Source organism: Panthera pardus, unplaced genomic scaffold (assembly GCF_024362965.1).
Source record: "Panthera pardus isolate Hobbes unplaced genomic scaffold, ASM2436296v1 HiC_scaffold_11, whole genome shotgun sequence".
Taxonomy (NCBI): Eukaryota; Metazoa; Chordata; class Mammalia; order Carnivora; family Felidae; genus Panthera; species Panthera pardus.
The window spans coordinates 11,561,230-11,580,713 of record NW_026526666.1 but is presented as its reverse complement, the minus strand read 5'-3'; positions in this window follow the sequence as shown (position 1 = coordinate 11,580,713).

Genomic DNA, 19,484 nt, shown 5'->3' with positions numbered 1-19,484 from the left:
TTCACATGCTATGGCTCTATCTCAGAAATTATCAAGATCACTGCAGCCCCTGCTGGGAGGTGATGGACAAGGAAGTGTCCAGGACTAGGGAATTAGGGAAAGGGGAAGAAGGACTGGATAGTCCTCAAACTGGCAAATCAGTCCCAGAAAATTCCACTGGAAGGGACGATGCTTCCCATGTCAGGGCAAACTAATACTGACAACACCCTGGTCTTAGATTTTTCCAAGATGATTTCATACACTATGTCTTGTGCCCTTCATAACAATGACAGGAGGGAGGGAGTTAGGGAGGTACTGGTCTCTTCTATGGGTGAGGAAACTGAGGCTGGGACAAGGCAGGCTACTCAGCTCAAGTCCCACGACAGGCCAGGGACACAGCCTGGGCTAGCACCCCATCTTCTGCCCCGGTGCCCAACTTTTTCTATTCTGAGATTCCACACAGGAGGTAAAATTCCAGCTGGGAACAATTCAAAGTCCCCATGAGCCCCAGAAACCTGAAATTAAATGCCCTTTGGGTGTTGTCCCACCTCCCTCACCGACCTCCCAGAGCACATTAACTCTTTGGTTGCTGGAACCTGACCTGTATTTCCATAGAATGAGCCTAACAAGTGGTTTGGGTGACTCAGTACCAATCGATCTGGCGGATCGGCCTTTGTCTCAGCTGTAGAGGACTTCGGCATGGTTCCAGTGCCAGCCTCCACTCCGTTGATAACCTGTCCCACCCTTAGCTCCTCTGAGCCCGGGGCCCTGCCTTGCCCTGCTGGGTCCTTCCTCTCTGGAAGTCCAAATCCCAAGCCCAGTCTGAGTGATCTGGTGATGTGTTGTCTATTGTCTGCAGGCTCTAAACTGTTTTGACAGCAACCTCCCCTCCCTCATCCACAATCAAAGTTGGAAACTGATGAGCCAGGTAACCTGGGGTAATTTGCTATCTGACCCTTTCCCGGGGCCTACTGGCCCATCTATGAGAGTACCCTTACGTTCCCTTTCCTTGCAGATATGAATAAGAACACAGCCATTTTGGGCCCCATGAGGGAAGGCTCTGTCTGAAAACAGACGTGATTACTATTTCCATCACCTTTATAATCCTTTAATCACACATTTGCAGCAGGGAGTCTGGGCAGGGTGAGTCCATTTATATAAACAGCAGGAAAAATGAGGCTCTGTTCTATATGCCAACCGTGCTTAGTCGAAACGTAAGATCGCTGGCCTTTCATGAACAGAAGAATGAATAATCCAAGTATTTATCCCCAAACGGCTCACATCTAAGCTGCTGGGACCAATGCTCACATTATAAAAAGCTTTGAGAGACATATCACCCCTCCAGGGCCAGTGGGGATGCTGGTCTGGGCTCTCAGCTCCAGCAGCAGGCTGGATGGCATGAAAACATAGGATGTCCAGGCAGCTGACTGCCCTCAACGAGGAATCTCCCGTGTCTCTGGCCCTTGGCTTCTGGAAGCCTGGAATATGGAAACCTGCCCCTATCATGAATAGAATAAGGAGTCTAATACAGGTTCAAAAACCATTGTTTGGAAAGAGTCCCTAACAGATGGAAGGTTGTAGTTTTTGTTTTTGTTTTTGTTTTCTTTTTTTAAGATGCCGGGAGAATGGGGAAGTGGATGGGGAATGCCCCACCAGGGCTTCTCCGTGTGAAACTGAGGCTTTTAACGAGTGGCCCTGGTGGCAGAGGCAGAGAGAGGCAGGTTTTGTCCTGAGAAGGGCACCCACCTGGGAAACATACTCTGAATCTTAATTTTAGATGATTCCTCAAGTAGAAGTCAGTCTTTCCCTCCAAAGGATTGGTCTCCTTGCACATAAGGATCTCCTTCCTGGTTTTAATGGGCCATTATTGTTTTCTACTGCTATATAACAGGCCACTCCGATTTTGTATTCAGTGGTACACAATAGTAAGCTCTTATATAGCTCATTGGTCTGTAGGTCACCTGCAATTAGCTGATCTTGGCCATCTCCATCTTGGAGAGGTTAGAGGCACCTGATGGTGAGAAGAAACACCCCATGTCTCTTACAACCTAGGCGCAGAGCGGTCACATCCCCACACGGCCAAAGGCAAAGTGAAGGAGTGGGGAAATATACTGTACTTCTTTATGCAAAGTCACAAAGCAAAGGGCATGAATAGCGAGGGGTGACAAGTCTGGGCTAATGACACAAGCCTGCCTAACCCAGCCAGATGTCCAAATCATGTTCTGTCCCGTGAAGTTCTTGCAGCAGTGCCCCTCTACTCGCCCCTAATAGTCTCAAGCTGGGTTCAAAGTCTTCTGCCTGGAAGACGAGCAGGGTGGGGGAGGGAGTGGATGAGACCCAGTCAGCCCACAGTAACTTGGCTTCGTGTCCGCCTGTTCATCTTCCCCTGGGTGGAATGTGGGTACGTAAAGAATGGAAAGACAAAATTTGCAAGGAGTGGAAAACGGAAGCCACTACATTTTCAGGTCACACACCCCATGTGACTATTAAATGGGACATGTGAGGCGCAGACATGGGCGATGCTGTGCCCAGTCTCAACTGGAGGCCGGTGGATGGAGCTGAGACCCTGTAAACGATCCCAACAGTGACTTCACAGAATCTTGATAAAAGAGCGTGGCTTCACCAAGACCCGGGATTCCTCAAGCCAAGGGGGTCCAAGATATAGACTGTTCAGTTTCCATCAGTGCAGTGTGGCTGTGGACTCCGCTGCGGAGACAGCAGCTCTTGCGGTTTTTCAAAAATCCGTGCATGCAACTTTCCCTTCGCAGCCCTGCAGCCGTCCCCATCCCCCAAGTTAAATAAACCCCTTTGTTTTCTTCACTGCCATAAAGCATATTATTTCACAATGTCTCATTTACAAGAGGTTACCAGAAGAAAGCTAAATTGGGATTTTGTTCAGCTGCTGATGACTCTTCCCTTATTACCCTAGCTCATTTTCAGTGGCATTTCAACACTTTGGTAATGAATTACCTCCACCATTTCTGGCACAAAGAAAAAAAGGGCTTAAATTAATTTTCAGCAAGGGATACTATTGGTCCAGGCAACTTCCCTCCCACTGTGTTAACATCAATGTCTTGTCTCGTTAAATGCCGATAAACAAGTGTAACACTCTAACAAGCCACAAATTGGCTTATTGACACCTCTGTCAGCTGTTCTCTGCTTCCAAAATCCCTGTTTTATAGACATACGGTGCTTATGCGAAATGGGGGCTCTAATGGAACATCAGAAGGAGGAGACGTTGTTAGCATCTGGGTTCCCTTGCTGCTCATTTTTGCTGTGTCTGACTTTCATCTAATAATAGATGGCATCAATTTGGTTTCTCCAGTCTCTGGGGTTCATTTGGAGCACATGCATTTGTGGCTTCTCCACGGAGCGGGTGGGCCCCCTCCTCTCCCTAGGCCTCCCCAACTTTCTCAAGGAATGGCCCCATTGGCTGTTACACGGGGCAGTCCTCGCTGTTCAACCAGTCGGACCACCACCATTCAGCAAATCAGACCACTGGGGACAAAGCTGCCAGGAGCCCGTTAACCCATCCACTTTGCATGCTGCTAGGACCTGAGGACACTGGGAACAGAAGAGCATGCAATGTCTGAGATGATTCTCCACCGTGGACACGGCGTCTCCCTGGTGGCCACACCAGGAGGATGACTGAGTGGCCAGTTGCCATTCAACAGGCTATTTGTATTTAACGACAAGACAAGAGAAATTGGCCTTAACCCACAGCAAGAACTGCACAAAAGTGAAGATGGCCGTGGCTATGGCCAATGACTGGCACGTGGCACATGGTCAAAGCCAATGAGGCTGTCCTGCCTGACCCCTCCTTGACATCCCAGGAACAGAGTAGATGGCAACCTAGCCACCTGGGACAGGTGCAGCGAGGCAGGGGCATGGATGAGACGACTTGTTCTTTTGGTATGGGGCTTCTACGGTTTTGCTGGCATTCAAATTCAAACACTACGTTTCAAGTTCATGTGGCTATGAACTTACATAGGAAATCTCTTATTTGTTCTCCCGTGGACACGGCAGCATCATCGGTAGGACCAACAATAAGGAATTCTGAAATAACAGTATGGGGTGCTCACCTCCTGGGACATAGCGTTCCCACCCATGTCCAAACCTGTCCCTCCCCCAGGGAGGCTGGGAAAGGTGGGCCACACTCTCACAGCCCCTGTCAAAGGTGTGAACCCAAGAGATAGGTGATTGTGTTCAGTGTATGTGAATGGGTGGGTGCACGTGTGTGGCTACACATGGCAGGCATTGGGTGTGGAGGAGGCGAGGGGCCAGGGGGTACTGGGGAATACCCCTGGGAAGGGGTATCAGGGAGAACAAAGGTCGACTCTCTCAAGGCGACTTCGAGCATGGCTTCTTTGGCGGTTTTCCTTTACAGGTTCATCCTCAGCATTGGGGGCCCCTAGGGACCCTCTCTTTTCCAATCTACCCTCACTCCATAGGTGGCCTTATCTATTCTCCTGGCTCTAAATAACTGACAACTCTTACAGTGGCTTTCCCCCTGGTTTTATTCAGAAATAATTGACGTACATCACTGTGTAACTGATGGTTACAGAATGATGGTTTGATTCATAGGTGGTAAAATGATGACCACAATAGATTCAGCTACCATCCACTTTCTCCTATACCATAAAAAGGAAAAAAAGAAAAAAAGGAAAACAAATGTCTTCCTTGTGAGGAGAACTCTTAGGATTCAGTCTCTTAACTTTCCTTCCCACATTATTTGTGCCTCCTGCCAGCTCTCTTCCTGAACCTCACCCCTTAGCACCACTGGATGTCCAAGGGAGGTCTCACCTGCAGCCTGTCCCCAAACAAACTCCGGATTTCTCTGGCTAAGCCCGCTCCTCCTACCGTCCATCCCATCTTGGTAAGGGACAACTCAGTTTTGCCAGATTCTCAGGTCAGAAACCTTGGTGTCCTCTTTGCTGTCTCTTTCTTCGATGCCCCACATCCAATCCATCAGCAAATCTTACTGGCTCTACCTCTAAAATATATCCAGAATCCAGCACTTTTCAGGACCTCAGTCCGTCTCCCCATCCCTGCCACCCTCTCTTTTGTGGTCTTCCTGGGTCCTGCCCTGCACCAGACCCCTCATCTATTCTCAACAGGGAACAACACGGTCTTTTTATAAGGTTTCAGATCATGTCACTCCCCTGCCTAAAGCCTCACTCAGGGAAAAGCCTAGGTCCTTGCACTGACCTCCAATGACACAATGACCTCGAAATGATGAAGATGGCCTCATGGCTCCGTGGCCTCATCCCCTTCCTTGCTCACCTCATTCTGGCCGTTCTGGCCTCCTTGCTTCTCCTCAAGTGTGTTAAGCACACTCCTAGCTGAAGGCCTTTGCCATTGCTGTTCCCACTGCAAGGAATGCTTTTCCCCTGAGGATGAAAAGGTTCACCTCCTCCACTCTTCCAGGCCTAGGCCTTCCCTGACCTCCTCCTACGTAACACTGCGCTCTCTACCCCCAGAACAGATACTCCTTACAGTTTCTTCTGCATACGTGTCACCATCAGGTTTTACTTACACATTTGTCTGTCTTCTCCACTAGAATATAAATTCCATTAGAGAGGATTTTTTTTTCTTTTTGGAGAGGGTCCATTGCTGTTCTTCAGCACATAACAGGAACATAACAGCTATGAATGAATGAATGAACGAACGAACACATGAATGAATGCCCTTATCCCTCTAAATCCCAGTTGGAACCTCAGATAAACACAGTGGCATGATGGCTTAGAAGTCCAAAAAAGGGGTCCTATTCCCTTCTCGCAGCTGTTCCCACCCTCCAGAATATTCTTTTCTCTCTTCACTTAACTCCAACTCATCTTTGCGGGGTCATCTTAAATATCACTTCTTCAGCCTAGGGGACTAAATTAGGCTCCTCAGTAAATGCTTCTGTAGCTCTGGAATTTCTTTTTGCAGCACTCTGCATGCTCAGAGTCTTGTAATAAATTATTCATGGCTGCTGTTTAATGTCTGTTTTCCCCATCAGACTGTGAGTGTCACCAGGCAGGGACTGCATTAGTCTTTGCTCACAGCTGCGTCCTGGCATACAACACATGGCTTGGCACATGTGTGTGCTCAGTTAGTGACAGCTGACAGTTGACAGAATATGGCATTTAAAATGTGCCATTAAAAGGGCGCCTGGGTGGCTCAGTCGGTTAAGCCTCTGACTCTTGAGTTCGGCTCCAGTCATGATCTCACAGTTGTGAGATCGAGCCCGGCATCGGGTTCCACGATGAGTGGGGAACCTGCTTAGAATTCTCTCTCTCTCTCTGTCTTCCTCTGCCCCTCCCCTGCTCTCTCTCTTTCAAAAAACAAAAGAAAAAGAAAAAGAAAATTGTGACATGAAAGCTTGAAAACTTGGCGAGACACCTCCCCCCTCCCCCAACCCATGGTGCCAGAGGGTAGGCCCTCACAGTTGTTAAATATTTAAATTGAGAGACATAATACTTTCCAGGGAGGGGCCAAGGCCAGGTTGGCTGAGCTGTGAGGTAGCCAGGGTCTGTGTTTGATTCCTTACCCGCTCTGGTTGGGCCACTCATCGTCATGTTGTGGGTTCAGTTTGCAAAGTCAGCTCTCAGGAAATGCCCTGTGTGCCCTTAGTCAGGATCTATGACCTATAGATAAGGAATGTCTTGCTGAAGACCTTGACTTCAACTCTCACACTGTCAGGGAGCCCATTAGGGGTGTTAATCAAGAAACAAATAAATGCATTTTCCACTCAAGTAAAAATACACAGAATTTTAGAGTCGGAGGAGACCACTTAATCCTGTGCTCTCATTTCACAGAAGATAAAACTGAGGCTCACGAAAGTGAAATGACTTGCCCGAGGTCGCACAGAACAGAGCTAAAAATCCAGACATGTAATGTCAACACATGTTCTTTTCACCATGCCACAATTATACTTTTTTTCTCCTCCTCTGAAATAAAACTCCTTAAAAAAAAAAAAAAAACTTAACAATGACGTTAAGAAATGATAAAGTGCCTTAAAAAGTAAACTTGATTACTTTGAAAAAGTGCTAGTAAGCTAAGTACAATGTATTACCTTTATTAATGCCTTAACTATAAATTTTAATTGAACATGATCTCTTTCCCTCAGGCTTGAATACAAGCTTTCTTCCAGCTGACCCTGATTCCTTATTTCACAACTTCATGATTTCACCAGGTCCAAAACTGCCATTGTAGGGGCCAAGGGCAGGCTGCCCCAAGACAACCACAGTGTCATGTAGATTATTTTGAGCTGAAAACAACCAGGGCCTAAAAGACTCAGGAAGATACTTGGACCTCCCCCTCAAGTGCCTAAAAAGAATTTAGATAGAGGACCTGTACCAGGAAAAGAGCTATTAACAGAGAATCCCTTTTACCTAGGAAACCTAGCTGCACAACAGGAAAATTTTGTTTATTAAACATCTCCTCTCAGGCACCTGCTAATGGCCTTCCTTCCTCCTCTCTGTATCCCCAGATCCCTGCCCCTCTCCTTAGCTCAGGATGATATATGTACCTCGTTTTGCCTGGCTTTGGACTTTCATGTAGATTCCCCACACACACAAAATTAAATTTGATTTTCTTCTGTTAATCTGTCTCATGTCAGTTTGATTCTTAGTCCAACTAGAAGAATCTTTGAAAGGCAGAGGAAATTTCTTCCTCCCTGACCCCACGTCAGCCCAACTTCCAGGCCTAAGGCCCTTCTTGGCTAAGGCCTTCTCCCCTCCCATTGCTCACCAAATTACATTGTTCTACTGAAAACCTGTGACTCCCTTTTCTCCAAAGTTTTACTTGTTTCCGCCACAGTTCCATTGCAGATATATTTGGTTTTGCTTGAAATTTGCTGGTAATTTGAGTACAGCCAAGAAGTTTTCTCAATGACTTCCTTGCAGCTGCACCTCTAACTTGGTTTAGGTGACTGAATGACTAATAGTTGTTATTAAGGGGGACACAAGGAAGGGGGAAGCCTCCTGTCTGCCTGTGGGGGAGTTACAGTCGGAGTCCGGTACACAGCCCTGGTGGCAGGTCTCTACGGTGACGCTTTTCACCAGTCCACTGTCAGCCCCTGTTCTGAGCCATCACCATCTCTTGCCCGAATTACTGCGCTGGCCTCCTCACTGCCTCCTTGCTCCTACCCTTGCCTCCCTCCCCCGCCGTCTCTTCTCACCACAGCAGCCTATGTGATCTATGTAAAATGGAAATGCAGGTCTGTCTCTCCTCAGCTCCAAGTCCTGTAATGGCCTCCTTTTCCTCAGGGTGAAAACCGAAGTCCTTACACCAGCCTGAAGGACCCCTCTCCCTTTTGTTAATTCTCTGATTTCCTTTTCTATTGCTCATTACCGTGGTCCTCATGCTCTGTATATCAGCCCCCTTGCCATCCCTCAAGCCCACCAGACACCCTGCTTGAAGGCCTGTCTGTCTACTGGCTGTGCACTCCAGAGAGGTGCCCTTACCTGTGTTAAGACTCTGCTCAGTTCATGCCTTCTCAATGAGGACCAATGAGCAAGGCACCCTACTTAAAAAAAAATTTTTTTTAAGTTTGTTTATTTATTTTTGAGAGAGAGAGGAGAGAGAGAACCCCAAGCAGGCTCCGCACTGTCAGCACAGAGCCCGACGTGGGCTCGAACTCACGAACCGCGAGATCATGACCTGAGCAGAAACCAGGATTCGGATGCTTAATCGACTGAGCCACCCAGATGCCCCAAGGCACCCTATTTAATATGCCACCTGCCCCCACCTTGTCTTCCCAATCCCCCTAACCTGCTTCACTTTGTCTTTTCGCTGACAGCACTTACCGCCTTCTAGCATTCTATGCAATCAACATATTTGTGATGTTTATTATTCCCCTTACATCTTCCCCAGCTAGGATGTCGGCTCTCTGAAGGGTGAGATCTATTTTGTTCCCTGTTGTTCCCAAGCACCTAGTAGGGCCTGGCACAGAGCAGAGCCCCAAGAAATACCTGTTGAATTGACTTGCTCAGATGCTAAGGTACCACAAGTCCTTACCAGCCAAGACTTTTTGAGTACTTACTCTGTGCCGGGCATTACCCTAAGCTTTGTAGATGTAACTCATTTGATTGGTAATGAATGCTGACTTGTGACTGTTTTGATCTCCTCTAAGCTGTGCAATGCTTTCTGGTTTCTCAAGTGGTCCTGGACAAGGCGGGAGGGGGAGCGGGAGGGGCTGAAAGGAGAAGCGGAGGAGAATGATTGGAAACAATAATTCAGTGCACTGATTTCTTACAGCACCAGGGACAGAAATAAGCTTTAAAATATTCTACTGTCCTAGTTGGGTTAGGATGCGAGGAATAAGTAAATGGAATAAGAAAGAATTATAGGTGGCTTGAATGAAAAAGATGTTCCGGAGCACAGCCTTCATGCTGCAGGTTAACAGAAGCACAAAGGTCACAATCAGTTGGCAAGATGCAGTTGATTGTTTCTGTGTGGTGCCCGGAGTTAAAAGCACATTTGAGTTAAAAGCACTTTTAAGTTAAAAGCACACTAGAATAGGACTTTTACAGATGCCTGTGGATTCTGAGCTCCCTGGGCCTCTCAAGCCCATGGGTCCAAGTGCTCTGTTGGTCATCGTGAGAGCTCAGATTTCTCAGGCTGTCACCTCCACCTCCTTACTAGGGACCCCAGCCCCGTGCGGAACCCTACACCCTGATATTGCTAGAGGCTCAGCATCGTGGGCTCCTTTCTTGAATGGGTCAGGGTGGGGAGAGGCCTCACATGCTCACAATGACTTTGATCACCTAGGTGCTGCTGTTCCCATAAACCTGTGCTATCCAGAAGGCGGCTATGGGCCACTTGACATGCATCTAATCCAAACTGAGATGTGCTGTGGTATAAAATACACATGGAGCTTCAAAGACTCAGCACAGAAATGTAAAATATCTCGGTACTATCTTTGTTGGATTGATTTCAGGTTGCAGTGCTATTGTGGAGGTAGTTAAATTAGCTACAATTAAATTGTAGATTAATTACAAATTAATTCTGCCTGGGTGTGTTGTTGCTATTGTTTTCCTTATTTAAATGTGGCCGCTAGAAAATTTAAGATTGCACGTGTGGTTCCACCGGGTGGGGGTGGGGGGCGCGTTCCATCTCTGTTGGGTTGCAGTGGATGCTGCCATTTCTCCTGGGCTCCACCTGGCCGGTGCGCACCCTTGCCACCATGCACATCTTACTACTGGGTATCACCGTCGCTTCCACGGGATGGGATGGGATCCCCGTCCTCCAGTAGGTCCTGTTCTGTCCACTAGACGGGACCACCAACCCCCGCCGAGCCCCCAATTTATATTTATGTAAATTTATATGTATCTAAAAAGATGGTGCACCTGGGTGGCTCGGTCGGTTGAGCATCCGACTTTGGCTCAGGTTGTGATCTTGGGGTCTGTGAGTTCGAGCCCCATGTTGGGCTCTGTGCTGACAGCTCGGAGCCTGGAGCCTGCTTCGGATTCTGTGTCTCCCTCGCTCTCTGCCCCTCCCCCGCTTGCACTCTGTCTGTGTCTCTCTCAAAGATTAAAAAAAATTTATATGTGTATAAACAGATATTTTTATATATTATTTGCTTTTTTTTTTTTTACTTTTAAAGTCAATGTTATTGAGGTATGATTTACATACAGTAAAAAATGTGTCCATTTTAAGTGTATAGTCTGATAGTCTTCACAAAAGACAAACATGTGCAACATCCTTCTAATCACGATAGGGAGCTTTTCCCATCAGTCTGAAAAGTTCCCTTATGCCCGGGGCAGATTTGAAGGGCCCCTAAAAAGCTGTGTTCAGAAATCTATAATGTCATCAGGCACCACCTATCAGGCCTGGCTCTCTCCCCCTATAGGATGGTTCTCCCACGAGACTCCTGAGATCCTCATTTGTGTGGGCCAGGGGTCCACCAGTTCCAGTCTGGGCCCAGCACAAGCCCCTGCAACATGCAGACTGAAGGGTTTTTTTTTGTCTTACTGGTTTTTGTCTTTGTTTTCACTTAGAGAAATATAAAGTGATTTCAACGCATTGATCAACCTAAGAAGGCTTCAAGGAGGTGGTGATGTTGTTATTGTTTTCTTTAGCAGCATTGAATACATAGCAATAGTTGGGAGATTGGGGGGAGAGCAGTGACATGTCAGGGCCCTTCCATCTTAGCTCACACTATTGTCACTTTCCTTCTACGCTCCAGCCACATTGGATCTCTAATTTTTCAACCACAGGGACACTGTTGCTTCTTTGGGGCTTTTGCATAAGTCCTTGCCACCAGCTGGAAAGCTCTTTGCCCTCTATCTGCAAACCCGGCTCCCTTTCATCCTTCGGACCTTGGCTTAACTGACACCATCTCACAGAGTCTGTGTCTAGCCCTCCCAGTTGGAAAGTACATCCCCTGTGTTATTCATTTCCTTTATAACATGTATCCCAGCTTATTCTATATTCACTTACTTGTTGGCATGTTTAATATCCGTCTCCCACATTAGACTCTGAACTTTATGAAAGTAGGATCTGTTCTGTATTATATTGTATTATTTGTTCACAACTATTCCTTCTTTTCCTGCACTTGCCATGGCTTAATTAGAAGCAGAGCATTCTTCCCCACCTCACTATTTTTTTTTTTAATGTTTATTTATTTTGAGAGAGAGAGAGAGTGGGGAAAGGACAGAGAGAGAGGGAGACAGAGAATCCCAAGCAGGCTCCATACTGTCAGCACAGAGCCTGATGCGGGTCTCGAACTCACAAACTCTGAGATCCTGACTTGAGCAGAAATCAAGAGTCAGACTTACTGGACTGAGCCACCCAGGCGCCCCACCATCTCACTTTCAACTTGGCCTCGTGACTTTCTTTGGCTAATGACATGTTAGTGGGAGTAAAACACACACACATCTGACCAAAGGCCTTAAACACACTTATATGGCTTGGCTTGATTCTTTGGAGCTATTTCTTCCTGCCAGGAGAAGAGACTTCATATGTCGCTATTATTTCTTCTTTCTGAAACCAAAAATGAGGCCCTGTGAAACGGACCCAAACCCAATCCTGAGCTCTGAAGAAGAGCTTTCTGAGCCAATCTGTAGCTCTGTGAGCAAGGAAAACAAATGTTTGTTGTTGACAGCCACTGATATTTTGGGGTAGTTTCTTATGCAGCATTATGGCAGCATTGCTGACTATTCCATGGCCTGACATATAAAAGGTACTCAATAAACAGTTGTTGAATAAATGAAAGAAACATTTTCCTTTGGAAAGCCAAAAGGTAGAGAGTGGAAATAATACCTTGGGGACTTTGGAAGCTCATAGCCAAGAAGAAAAGAAGGTATGGGCCAATGCACAGGAGGAAAAAAGACCCCGAAGATTCTTTAGGATGAATCTCAGGAGAGAGCTCTGTGGCATAGGGAAGAACTTTGAATTTGGTTTCTAAAGCCACACTAGCATTTAAGGTGTCCTAAACAAAGGGAAGATGGTTTTTGGACTGTCGAGTATTTAAAAAAATTTTTTTTAATGTTTATTTATTTTTGAGACAGAGAGAGACAGATCATGAACGGAGGAGAGTCAGAGAGAGGGAGACACAGAATCTGAAGCAGGCTCCAGACTCTGAGCTGTCAGCACAGAGCCTGACGCGGGGCTCGATCTCACGGACTGTGAGATCATGACCTGAGCCAGAGTCGGACGCTTAACCAACTGAGCCACGCAGGCGCCCCTGGAGGGTCAAATATTTACGAGAGACATCTAATCTTTGAAAGCACAGCACCATGACGGGGAAGCGGAGATCTCACATGACGGACAGCAACTTTCCTACAGTCAGCTGTTGGGGGCTCGAAGGGAGAAAATTCTCCACATCATTTTTATCCCGGTGCCCTTCCCATGTTGAGTCTAATGAAGTCTGAAGAGAAAAAAGAGGAAGGGGCATATGTGGGTTGACAGGTCAGCTCAGACGAAGGTCAGGATTGAGGAATAGCACCTTGTTTCACTCCCAGCCGCGTCTTCGTGCGAGAGGGCTAGGGGTGGGGGGTGACACATCAAGTACCGGAACAAGGGGTCCCCCGTGTTTTGAATCCTAAATCACCTACTCGAAACAAGGTGAGTTACTGAGGTCCCTCCAAAGACTCCTTTGCACTGACTCAGAGCCATATATAGCCAGATTTTTTTTAGGAAAGCAAGTCTCTCGCCCTGACCACGCCATTCTGACCGCGCCCCCCTTTTCCCACCCCAAAGAGCGCTCAGGCCGGGCTCAGGACACTTCACTACTGCAGCCCAGGGACATTTGTCTCTTTCCAGAGGCTGATTCTCCCCTCTGCAGGCACCCTGGAGCCAGCCAGGGGTGCTGGGGAGGGCCCTGCTTCCTCTGAAAGAGGCTGCTCCATCAGCCGCCGCCGCCGCTTCCCTCCTTAGCACCTTGCGAGCCTGTCTGGCTGCACGCTGGATGTGCTTGTTCACCAACAACCTTGTCGGATGTTCCCAAGAAAGGCTGTGGCTGAGGGAAGTGAAAAACATAAATATTTTGTCACTTTCCTAGGCTTTGCAGAGCCTGGGATCCCGAGGGGCCCGGCAGTGGCCTAGAGTCAAACTCTTCTCACCTCCATCCTCCCTATTAACTCTGCCTCCTCCCTCACTCCAGCACATTCCTCTTGTCAGAGGCCTGCAGAGGACCGTGCAGGCTTCCCACAAGAGTGTCAGTAGGTTTTTACCCAACGTTTACGCTTTTCTCCAGAGAGTGTTTTGTTACCAATGGGACACCAAGATGGTACCCAGACCGTGCAGGTGAACAGGAGCCCCCATGGTCGTATCTTGGGACCTGGTCTAGTAACTGCAGACGGGAGAGTGTGGAGCGGGTCGGAGTCTGGAGTCAGGTCTGCCCACTGAGGTAGGGAAGACCTTGAAGGAGCCAAATCAGAGGATTGATGTGCCATCAAGTAGACTGGACGCTGATGTCTCAGGGAAGGCAGAGTCAGCTTAGGGAAATGGGTCTTATCTGTCTCAGCTACTGCCATCTCCACACATCTCGTCCTGGACGGAGTTTCAGGCTGGACGCAGAGCACCCCGGGAGACAGACAGAGCTGAGGTTTCACAGGCCAGGCTGAGCGGGTAGTTGGGCTTCTGCCAACAGAACCTGAAGGAAGGTCTAGGTATCAGCACCCCCCCCTACCCCATGCCTGGGCCCTCTGCAGAGCTGGAAAGGAATGACCTTCAAGTCTCATGGTCTGCTGATGGCGCTGGAGACTGGGAGCAAGATGAAACTGGCCAAGGAACAGCCCGATCTGCAAGGGCCTGCTCTTCTCCGTGGTAACAGTAGGGATTGGGCTGGGAAGAAGTAGGAAGTAGTGGCCTGAGCTTCTGGGAACTCGGTCTACTGGATGGTCATTTGCCTGGGCGGCCATGTGGATATGGCCACACTTGGTCAAGGAGGTGACAAGAACCTCCCCCCAAACCTGGAAAGATGATACACAACCCCCCTCTCTTTTTCACAATTGCTAGACTTCCTGCTGCAGGCAGGAGGGGGATGCTCTTTGCAGGGTACAGTCTCACTGCATCCTGGCTGTAGGTCACATTCTTGGTGGGGCTTCAGCTTTGGGCACTCAAGAAACTGAAACAGAGCAGGCTGGAGGTGGAAAAACACCACAGCTTAATACATTTTGAAGGACAGTGAAAAAAGACCTTGGCCCCAAATCAGATTGTTCCTGATCTAAAATTAAAAGCGACTTAAGCCTTAACATTCGAGAAGAGAGGCAGATAATAGTTGTGAGGGTGGGGAGAGCGATTGCTTTTCTTTTCACCTCGTAGCTGGGAGCAGACCTTTCCAAGATTTCTTTGGACAGGATTTATTTACTGTCTTAAAAAAAAAAAAATTGCACTTTGCATGAAGATTTGCAAATGCCAGGCACACGGCATGCCAGGTGCCCAGCCAAACCTCTTGTGGTTAGCCTTGAAATGAGATCATTTCACAGTAAGAAGGAGGTCAGGTTGCAAAGAGGGGAATTCAGTTGGCTGCATCAATATGTAGGCTGCAGCAAAACCACAGAACAAAATTTTGTTGCCCTGCCTCAGCGGGCCTGGAATGCCAACCTGAGCTCCCCAAGTAGTTATTCACGTCTGCTGCACGTCTCTCCTATATACTTCTCCCCCCTTGCCAGCCTCTTCTTAGAACGATGATTGGAATTTCATTTTGCAAGGCAGGCGGATCGTAAGAAACTTCCAAAAGTATGGAATGCACTCTTCTGCATTTAGAATGTATACGGATGAGAGGGTCACACCTACTTCTCCTAAATTATCCTGTTTGCCCAGCCAACATGAAAAACGAGGGATTTTCCTTCACCAACCGAACTGTCAGAGGGGAAGCCTTGTCCGCTCCACCTCCCAATTTGATTCAGTCAGGAGTTCCTGGATCCCCACTAGGTGCTCAGGGCAGGGATGAGGGTCACAGGAGCAGTTAAAGCACAGGTGGCCAGTTCCCTGACCGAAATGCATTTGGATCCTCGCTGGAACGACAAACAGGTCCGATGAGACTAGAGCACAGGGCAAGATAGCTTATGGAAATAGGCGGGAATCTAACTGAGCCAGCCCTCTAGTGGGGCATGGGGCCGCTGGGATGGAGAAAGGGCTCTATGGGCTGTGGCTGTCGAGGAGACTCAGTGAAGAGGCAGGACTTGTGGGGCCATTTCCCTTCCATTTCCATCTACACTGATTTCTTCTGAGTCTCTGGTAAAATTCTACCAGGCATCATGCTCCTGGATAAAAATGCCCAGGCAGGTGGATCGTAAGAAACCACCTCCACGGTTTCTTCGTGGGCCTCCACGAAGTCACGTTAAGGAGGGCTGCCTGACTTGGCGGGCCAGAGCACTCAGCCTAGCGCCACACTCCGTTAAGGGGTTTTGTTAAGCATCTGGCAGCCCAGGGATTGTCAGCTGTTACTTTAGTTGGGAGTAACAAGTTCCCGTTACCTGAGCCTCACTTTCTCACCTATAAAATGGGAGTAAGAACACCTACATCCTAGGGTTGTTGTTAAACCAAGTGAGTAGTTTATGTGCACAAGTGAAACGAGTGTCTGATACACAGTAGGTACTCTACAGCTCTTCACTATTATTATTCCTCTCCCTTTTGGAATTCCGATATGTTAATCCTTTTAGGAACGGAGTGTCCCAGTGTCCAATATATAAGTGACAATAAACACACAGGATATCAAGAGCCCATAGACTGTACTTACCTGTTGATGGTCACCCCGGACCCTTTGGCTTCTTTATTCATGTGGATCCTGCCTGGGGGATCAATTTCTGGCTCTTTGTCTAGAGAGGGTAGAGGTACATGACCCCGTCCAGTTGTTTACCCCTATTTGTCAATTCCAGCCTTGTAATGGAAATTGTATGGAAATAAACTACAAAGTATATTCCCCTTTCCTTTGGTTTGTTTGTTTAGAAGCAAAGGAGAAGAGACAAGGTTGGAGCACATTTCAGATCCATAAAAGACAAATTAATTATCCCCAAGCAGAAGCTGACCTTTAGCTGGCCCCAGCTCCAATGCCTGAGCCACAGCTGCACCTGCTTTGAAGATGACAATATCCACTTGCTAAATACTAATAATTAGTCACCAAAGCAGGAGAAAGAATGCAGAGCAAAATGAACCTGCAATTACTGTACTCATGTGCATCCCCTTCGCCCTTGGAGGGCCAATTACCCCAGCACATTACCATAATTGGACTGACATGTTAACAGCGTCCTCCATTCTTTGAAAGTGTCACTGTCCCCCTTTCCTGCCCCTCACACCCCCGAGCCGGCAGACCGTCTGCGCTGTGCCTTATGGCTAGGGCTGGCTGAAGATGTCAATGCTGTGCATCATTTGAGGGTGCAAGGGGTTTACCAGATGGCCCATGTGCAGGCCAAGCATATGCACAGAGGATTCTGGGATGAAGGTCACCGCTACCTACCGTGCCCCCAACTTATCCCTCCCTCAGCTCCACCTCTATGTCTCATGCAAATAAGATAAAATATGCAAGTGGCTCCATTGACCAATGGTAAAATGCCCCCCGTGTCCCACTTAAGGATTCCAGCCCTTCCTACCACTTCCAAACGCCCCCCCCCCCCCCCCGCAACACCACTACACTGGGGTGGCCTGAGCCTTGGGAGACTGAGGTAGGTGGCTTGACTATGGGGGCCCAGGTTGCTCAAGGAAGGGAGCTCCCAAAGTCACAAAAATAAGCAAGGACAGCCATTCACAGAGCTGCACCCCTGCAAGTGAGGAACAGATGGCCTTCGTCTCCTAGGGGGTGGTGGGAGGGCTTGGCCGGGGGCAGGTTGGGGCAGCACGGGGCTCAGCCTCTAGCTGACCCCAAGGGGCTTAGAGCTGGTGGCAGGCACTCCTCCCTCCAGCGGCCCTCACCCCGGCACCTGCCACCTCCACACCATTTTATGAGGTGATCAGTGTCATATCGATCCAAAGAAGGCCGCTGAGCACCAGCGCCGGCTTTGTGTTGGCAAGGAAGCAAGTTCTCACCGTTGACCTTTCCAAAGTAAAAATGCAGGTTTAAAGATTTTTTTTTTCACCTTCTTCCTCCTCCTTTCCATCTGATTTCTTTCCCCATTGAGCAGAAAGAGCCTTTTTTAAAAAATAAATCACGGTAACCCTCCAAGGGAGGAGGACTTGGTTTCTGGCTGTTCTACACCCTGAGGAGCCACTCCCAGCCACTGGGAATGTGCTGGGCCTTCTCCTGCCTCCACCTCAGCTTGAAGCTACAGCAAGAAAGGGCCTGGGCTGGCGGCACTGGTGCAGGGCCGGGGGCTGTGTTTGCTGTGAATGTCTCCTGGAACGCCATAGAAGACACAGCCAAGTGGTATTTCTGGAGTTGGGCAATGGGGTGGCCCTGATTATCATAACACACACCTGCATGCACGCACGCACACGCACACCTGCGTGGTGCCTCTGCCTTCTCCTGATGCTGCTCTGGCCCTTACAGGCCCCGGGGTCTCTGCAGTTCATGCACGAGACGGTCCACGGGGACAACCGCAATAAATGCCACAGAGTACCCTTGCCAACTGTGTTGTAAGCAAACACACAAATGTACCCCCTGGTTACCTCTGCCACCACAGTGTGTTCCCGGTGTAGACCAGGATCCCAGAAGGGTGGGCGCTCTGAAGCATTAAGGGATAGTCTGTAGGGAATGTTACAATGTTGCTATTGTGTGTTACTGTACTGTGCGGTGGGTGACACTCCATTAGTAGATGAATTGAGTCAGTGTTCAATCTCCGGGCCTCTACGGTCCAGTCAAAGGAAAAGGGGGGATTTATTGACTCATCAGATGTTTTGTCCTTACTGTTTGTATTAGTCACCCACATACACACTGAGACAGAAAGCTATACACATATACTCACAACAAGACAAATGCAGCCACCAGCACAGAAAGACCTGCAACCCTCAGAGGCTCACACACATTTCCAGAGACAGCCTCTGCACACAGATATGCTCACGGCACAGACAGACCCACGCAACACCAGAGAGCACGCATTTATGTCACACGAATACACATTCATGTGGAAATCAACACACACACTCAAAAAGGTAGCTACAGAGGCTCGTCCATATGTACAATGTTCTTGGTCTATAGATGTGCCCTGAAATATGCCAGAGTTAAGTTTATTCCATTATTTTATTTTATTTTATTTTATTTTACAATTTTTTAAATATTTTATTTATTTTTTAGAGAGACAGACAGAACATGAGCGGGGGAGGGGCAGAGAGAGAGAGGCAGACACCGAATCTGAAGCAGGCTCCAGGCTCTGAGCTGTGAGGACAAGGCCCGACACGGGGCTTGAACTCACAGACCGTGAGATCATGACCTGAGCCAAAGTTGGATGCTTTATCAACCGAGCCACCCAGGTGCCCCTATTCCATTATTTTATGATCACAGTTTTGGGGCTGAGCTCTGTGGTAGACATTCCTTTCTGGGTGGCTGACCCTTTATTGCTTGAAATATGCAGGGCCAGTTGGATCCTTCTGTAGGATGATTTAAAGGAATTTGCCTGGCTCCCCACAGGGGCTTCAACCTTTATCTGACCATCACAGTCCTTGAAGAAGCCAAGAGTTTCGGTATCTCCCCGCAAATGCCTGCACACAACCGCGAGTTCCAGAGGCCGAGAGATTCCAGGGAGAATTTTCTTTTGCCCGGACTGTGTGCTCTCAGCTGCGTGGAAAGGAGCTGGGTCCAGGCACTCTGATTCTGCTCCCAGATAAAGATAGTAGAACTCAAGATTCCGGCTGCAGAAGGTACTTCTTTACAGTCAAAAGGAAGAAGAGCTCAAAACTGAGGCCGTGTCGGAGGGGAAGAGATAGCCCATGTGTCTCCAAGTGGGATCAGACGTCACTGAGCCTAACTGCTTTGTCTCAAGCTTGTCCCAAAGTCAGCCTTAGCAGCAGGAGATGAGGTCCTCTTAAGATGGGTCCCTAATAGCTACTGGAGGGCTGTATGGGCGTCACAAGCCCAGACTGATGATGGGGTCAGTGTGGCCTCCGTCAAGGGTTAGGGAGGGAGAAAGGGGGAGATTTAG